Consider the following 7,554-nt stretch of genomic DNA (forward strand, 5'->3'; position numbering starts at 1 on the left):
TGTTCATTCATTTTTTTAAAGAATAAACGAACAAACGAAAAACAAAACATAGTTGTCCCTTTTATTGCACTCTGAATTTATATACCTGAGAGGTTAGCGACTACAAATCGTTTAACCCATCAGTGGCCTAATTTATATTTGAATGTTGATAATCAAATATACCTGAATCATGTTAAGTGAATCATTGTTTTATTAATTGATTTATTACAGTACCTTTCAAAACAGAGTTTAAATGCATTTTAATTCAAATTAATTTAATACAAAGTGGTTTATTTTAATGTAGAATTAACGATTCATGATAATAATAATTATTAGTATTTCTTCAATTCCTATACATGTTTAGATCTAAAAGGTTTGAGAACAAGTGATGCCCACTCATCCACAAAATGCTGAACCTAATGTATTGGCGATCTTTGCCAGTTCACGGGTTATATAAAGATAGATAAGGCATTCTATTTTTTTCAATTTAATACATTACTTTTAATTGAAAAACCGAATCGAAATTAATGCAGCAAGTCACCTTAGATAAAATTGATACGAGGTATAATAATACAACTCTCTTACTAGCACAAATGGTTAAATGACCAAGATGATTATTGTAATTTAACCTTTACTGGAAAGAAAACAACATTTGATTTTTCAGGTTTTTGATTACACACAAACGGCTATATGTAGCCTATACATTTGGCCTCAAGCCCTTCAAAAGTATGGTTAACGTGTTAGCTTGATTCTGTTGACGGGGGGATTCATTGGCATAATAAATTCATCCACTAACAATCTGTAAGCTATAGCTGCAGGTTTCTTTAATCTCATTAATATTTTGGAGGGTTTAAACTTGGAAGCTGCACAGAGCCCATAGACCATATGCCAGCCTTCTCCCGGCATGCTGGATGGTTTCTTTCTTTCATTAGAAGTAATTAGTATCCTGCTCCCAAACTTTGTTCCAAGTATCCAAGACACCAGCAAAGGCATCGAAGGGGTTGTCATGCGATCGATAAAGCCAACGTTTGAATTTACTGGAAGCATGCAAATACTCTATTCATTCGACTGGTCACAGGATCGACAAGGGCACACACACATCAATCAACCAATCAACCAATTAACCAATCAAACAGCTATCTATCGATCTAATGATCGACCTCTGTCTCTCTAAATATATATTTATAGACAATTAAGTAAATAATAAAATATATACTGTTTGCAACTTTTATAAAAATAAAATGTAAAATAAATAAATAAATAAATCTATTTCTATATATAGCCTATGCCTATAGAAACACAGTTGACTACAATCAGAATTCCTTGTAGTAGTGGAATGCTTCAAATTATATATATATATATATATATATATATATATATATGTATATATATTTTTTAGTTTTATAACACTTTATTTGTGGGTGATTGTTTTTTCCACAAGCAGTGTTAGAGTAGCAGAGCAATGTATTGGAGTCCGGTTAAGAAAAAATGACAAGAAAAACAACAACCAAACCAAACCAAACAACAAAACAAAACACCCCCCACCCCCCCTGTAATTTACGCGTGGAGCCACGGGTACCCTGTTCAATGGTTAAGTTATTGCCGGTAATTTGAGTATTTATTAATTAGCCCGAGTTGACAATAGGAAGTTGGCAGGGCTGTGCTTTGGGGTGTAGGGTGTCTTTATTGTCAGCTGCCGAGCGCACAGCCCATCCACAGCAGCTCCCCAAGGACGGGGGCTGGAAACCACAACCTCCACAGCACAGCCTGCCACCAGAGCAGCGACCACAACAAGCTGAGGACCTGAGTCTATGGCTACAAGTAGGAAAAAAGCATTGGCTTGAAAAGTTACATTTTCCTTTGCGTTCAATATGTCACAATGCACCACCGCTGAAATGCACACAATTGATCCCCATCAAAAATAATGCAAAGTTCAAAGACTGATTCATGTGAATTAATATCAAACGTCAATGTTAAACCTATATTTCATCGGATCACCTAAACAAATAAAGAACCAGTCAATACATAAAGATAAAATAAATTACAAGAGGATATTGAAACTTACGTGGTGTTTCCATTTTATGTCTCTTACGTGTACACGTGTCTGTATTGCTGTTCAGTGGGTGTGTCAGCAAGAGGAGATCGTTTTATTTAAAATTAAAGCAAAATCCAGAAACAACAATATTACCAATACGACTCACAACTACAAAGACAACAAATTATGCAGATGCATTAAAATAAGTCAGTTCTATATTCTCGAATGTTAGGTTGCTTCATACAAATAAATACATAAAAAATAAATCCCATAAATATGTGAGTGCAGTAGCAACAACGATCTGTAAAATGTTTCTATTTGTATTTGTTTAAAATCAATTTAACGCTGTCTTTGTGAAGGACATAGAAGTCTTCAAAAACAGCCATTCAGTTGAATGAAAACAAATTACACTGAGAATAACATGATATTGCATGGATTAATCAAATTACCGTTTTCTAACTATTACTACCTAAAGATGATAGCCTATAATATCACAGATTGGAGTAAAAGGCCAGGAGAAGTGTCTGTCCCCTTGGTTGTTGTACAAAGACACACTAACCTGGGAGCCTGTGTCAGTGATGGCTCTGAAACACTTCTGATGGTCATCTCAGTGGTTGTAAAGATACAGTGAGGGATAAGATGTCAGGTGTGGATGAACAGGGGACATTTTCTCTACAGCAGGATCCTGGAGAACCCCCTGTTCTGCAATTTCTTGCAAAGGAGATCTTAATTGCTTAATTGAATCCTGCAATATAAGTATTGATTATGTAATTATGAACTGGCTTGGAACAAAGACCAGCAGGGCAGGGGGTCCTCCAGGACTGGTTTTGGGAATCCCTGCTCTACAGTACCCAGGTTCAAAATCCTGCCTTCAAAATCCGTATTCCCTTCACCATTGTTGTATCGACTTTTTTTCAAGTGTGATTAGAAGTACTGTATCAGAATACAACTTATGTATAAAGCAAACCTACAAAACTATGGTGGACCAGCCACAATTGTTCACAATTAGTTAATTAGTGCTAGGGGGAAACGCTCTTTCCGTGTGGTGCCTCTCTCAAGGAGTAGGTTGTGGATTATCCCCGGAGAGACCAAACCAAACCAGGGGACATGGCAGACAGGGACACAGGCTGTGGGGATACAAATTCAAACGCCATCTAAATGGTGAATGGGAGAGATGGGTGGTGAGAAAGTGAAGCATATATTTGAGTTGATGTTTAAATGAAACGATTTTACTGGTGCCCAGTTTTCGACGTTGTGAGAACGTTGTTGGCTGTTGGATTTATTAACTAAATTGTTAATCTGGATTAATCTGCGTTGTTTAACCTGGATTTCAGGGCTCTGTTGGGTATTTAAAATGTATCCAATTAACCATCTCAATAAAACATGTTTATAGGAAGGGTACATCATTAAATTGATGTGTATGTGGAGGTTGGGGTTATATGTGTGTGGGGGGGTGGTCCACTTTTTATATTCTTCCACAATTGCAGATCAAAGAAAATATTTTCGAAAGTATTTAACTTTTTTGTCGGTTATTTCTTGGAAGGTTCACCCAGGTGTATCATCTCTGTCCCTCTCGGATGTAACTCTTAGTTTATAAATTAAGCGTTACATAGTTACATATAGTATTTTTTGTATTACTGTCCTGCCTTATTTCTTTGTGTGTTTGTTTGTTTGTCTTTGTTTTGTTCACATTTTCAGCATGCTGAACATTACGATGGTGTTCTAGAGTTTTTATAACCATGTTTGAGATTCAGATTGTGTATCACAATAATGGCCAGCCAAATCAATTCACCTACATGAAAGAACATGTATAGAATAATAATAATAAAAAATAACATTTAATTGTTAAGCCATTTGATAGTGCATACTTTTAATTTATAGATACTATTGGTCCATTCCCTATATGTAAATAGATCTTCGAGGTACAAGAAAGTGCATCTTACAGGGGGTAATAGGTAAAAAGAGATGTCATGAACTTTCACCTTGTCACACCTCTGTTTGCAGTTTTTATTACATTCAGTTTTTGGCACAAACAAGTTAGTGATACCTGAGCCGTAAACCAAGCTAGGGGCAGAGCCAGGGAGTAGCATCTCCAGTCCAACTGTGCAATAAAGGCCGAAAGAAAGCATCTCCCCACTGAAAGTTATCAGCCATGAATTATTAATTCCCCGAACAAAAGCATCCAGCACAGAGAGCCGAGCCCTCTTCAGCTGTGAATTAGGCTGTCATAACAGAATGTGCAATAGTGGTTATGCTTACGTGAAACAAGCTTAGTCAAATTTAAAAAAGAAAGATTAATTATTTACTAGTGTCATTAAGTGTATTAGTCATACATGTGATGACAATTTTTCTTTTCCAGTAAATGCTTCTTTATTTTAAAGGGGGAGGTGTATACTTTTGGTTTGTCTTTGTTTCCAGGTGCAGTTTGTGGATGTTTTTGTCAAAGATTACTTGTGCTGTTATTGATATTGTCTGTGAGGATGAGGCAATACTTTTGTCAGGAACTCCAATGCAGGATAAAAGAAAAATATGAATTTCATATTTAAAACATGTCACACCACCCGTTACTTAGAGTATAAGTCAATTAAATTACCTGCATTATATGGTACAATGAGCTACCAGGAATTAAAATCAGTAGATAGAAGAGTAGTTTATAGTGCCTTCTAAACAGAGTTATGCAGAGGCACCAGAAGGAGAGGGGAGGTGTTGCTGTCCTGATTTTCACCAAAGTAGATGAATCCACCACAGGGGAGCAAGGGAAGAGATGAATCCTGAATGAGAGAGTCAGAGCAGGGCAGCCTGTCGGGAGAGGAGGAGCAGAGAGAATGAAAGAGCTGACATGGAGAGACATGACACTGGATGGAGAAGCGAGTGTTGAGTGGGGATGGCATGCTGTTGGTAGGTGTCTAGCACAGGAGCCGAGGGATAGAAGCAAGCAGAGAGAGGGCAAGAGCAGAGGCAGAAAGGCCAGCTAGTAGGGAGTTGCTGTCTAGACAGCCAGGCCCTTGACTAGATGCTGGGTAGATCAGGTACAGAAGAAAGGGCCGTTTCAATAGATGTTGCTCAGGAAGAAATGGCAAGAGTACAGCTGAACTTACGATAGATAAGGAAGTTACCGTAAAAGATTTTTGTTGGGAGAAACATGGGAATGAGGGGTGCTGTCAAGGCAAATAGGGAGTGAAGTGCCAGAAGGAGAGGCCAAAGAAAGAGTAAAGAGGTTCAGTTTGTAAAGTGAGAGTTCTGGTGATGTGAGTGTATACACGTGAGATGTGGAGAGAAGTCAAAAGTCAATTGAGTTTCAATGTAGGGAAGGGATCCCGGGGAGTAAGTTTGAGACAGAAGCCAACAAGAACAATCTGTGGGGGAAGAGATGTTTTGCTCAGGTTAACAAAGAAGTCACTCCTGGGCAGAAGGTCAGAGTTGAGAAGGAAGGTGGGGAGAAGGCAGGAAGGCATGGGTGGGCAGAGAAGGAGATGAGAGGTTTGGCACATACAGGCCATTATTATTTATAATGATTATAGGGGTTTTCCAGATGTTGCTTATCTTTGCTTTTAGTCACACTGATAAATACAAGGACATGTATTTTTATACATGCTTTAATTTACACAAGAAATGTCTCTCATGTAATTTTCAATTAAGTGTGTTACAACAAGGGGTGCCAACAAAAAACAAACTGATTAAAATATGAAAGGGGGCATCTTACTATTAAGAACAGAAAAAAGTAGTACATCCTGTCTATCTTAATCTGCAAGGCTGCTGTTTTTTTAAGGATTCTGTATTGCTTTTGTAGGTAATAACATCAATATAATCTAATATGAAATCTTGGAAGTTGCAGGCTTGAATTAACTTCTGGTGTGTTTCTTTATTAGTACACACCCAATACTGCATCCAATACTGATGTTCAATGTTTAAGTAAAGTGTTTATCTATCAGTTGAAAAATAGGTGTAGCGTAACAATACAATCTTGCTAAGGTGTGTCTCTACATGGTATTCAAAAAGTCAAGCAATAATAATTTCATGCATCTCTTGAAATGAAATAAACAGATGTGGCTGAAATCCTTAACTGGATTTCGGCAGAACATTCAGTTAAGAAAACATAAACACGAACAGCTGTGGAATAAGGATGGTTGCAGTTTAATTTGTATTAAATATTTAATGAGATGTCATAAAATATGATATCCCAACCTTCATGGCTTTCCCTGTGGCAGTTTGCCATCATGATACAGAGGTGGATAGACATACTAAAGGTTAAACTACTGTGTAATTGCAGCAACACCCTACTTAGAGTAGTATTTCCCAATTTCTTCAAGTGCTGTACAGAACATTAACATCTGTCTCACACCAAGTCTTCCTGGCTGCCCACCCCATTATACATTTAATAACAAAGCTTACCTTCAGTGAGAAACCTGCACGTATACTGGTATACAGAGTTGTGTAATTCTGGTAGGAATTATGTAATTGATTATTTATTTAATATTTGATATTTCTTACATGCATCTTTTTCTAAATTCCTTGGCCCTTTTTATAAAGATTAGAATGTTTACAAAAATAAAATCAAGAAAAACAATAACAATAACAATTGGAAAATTGACCAAGATTTATAAATATAGATGGGTAGGATTGGTTAGTTTATTCAGTTAAATTAATCTATGGTAACGGTTTTCTTTGAGCTAGGTTTACATTAGAGCCTCCAGTAAACGTAGGTTTCTGCTCAAGCATGGCTTTTGGTGAAAATTTAGCATTGGCAAAGGATTAAGGTTTCAGTTATTGTCTGGTCTTTGAATGGCACAAGTAATCTTTGTAAGCAGGAAGTTTTGAGGATGAATCCCATCCAGGATGGATATATATCCAATAGTTTTCACAATATTTTTCTACCTATGCACCCAGGTTAGAACCATCACAGAAGATTTTATATAAAAATGGCCAGACGTGCATCTCACATATTACACATAACAAAAAACAGTGGTAGCCTTAAATACAAATGTGTCCATATATACAGTGACTTACAGACATAATGAAGATGTATTACATCTGCATTTTGTGTATATTTACTGATGATTGCTATTTGGAATAAGCAGAGTGCATCTGCCTTTCCGCTAGTGCCTGCAGTTTTATTTAAGTACATTTTGCAGCAATAATGCATATGCATTTAATATTATAATCTAATATGTGGTTAAATTAATATGTGGTTTATATCTTCATCGGTACAAACTCAGTACTGGTGTTCTGAGGTCCAGTGAAGTACTTATCTACCAAGAGAAAATAGGGTTAGATAAGCAGCAATCCTGCTAAGGTGTGCTCACAGTGGCATGCTACCATTCTACAAATAATTCCCTGCATCTGTTTGAACTGAATTACGGAGTGTTTTTTACATCCTCTGGGATGTTATGCATGTAAGGTCAAGATGCAGCAGTGGGTGAAAAAAAATACACACCCTATCTACACCAAAGCTCTTACGTTATGCTCACCTATCTCATGCTCTCGATTTCTATAAGCGATTATAGTGGAGACCCCTGGTGGTCAGAGAGGGCTACAATGTG

This window comes from Amia ocellicauda, chromosome 8, assembly GCF_036373705.1.
Source record: "Amia ocellicauda isolate fAmiCal2 chromosome 8, fAmiCal2.hap1, whole genome shotgun sequence".
Taxonomy (NCBI): Eukaryota; Metazoa; Chordata; class Actinopteri; order Amiiformes; family Amiidae; genus Amia; species Amia ocellicauda.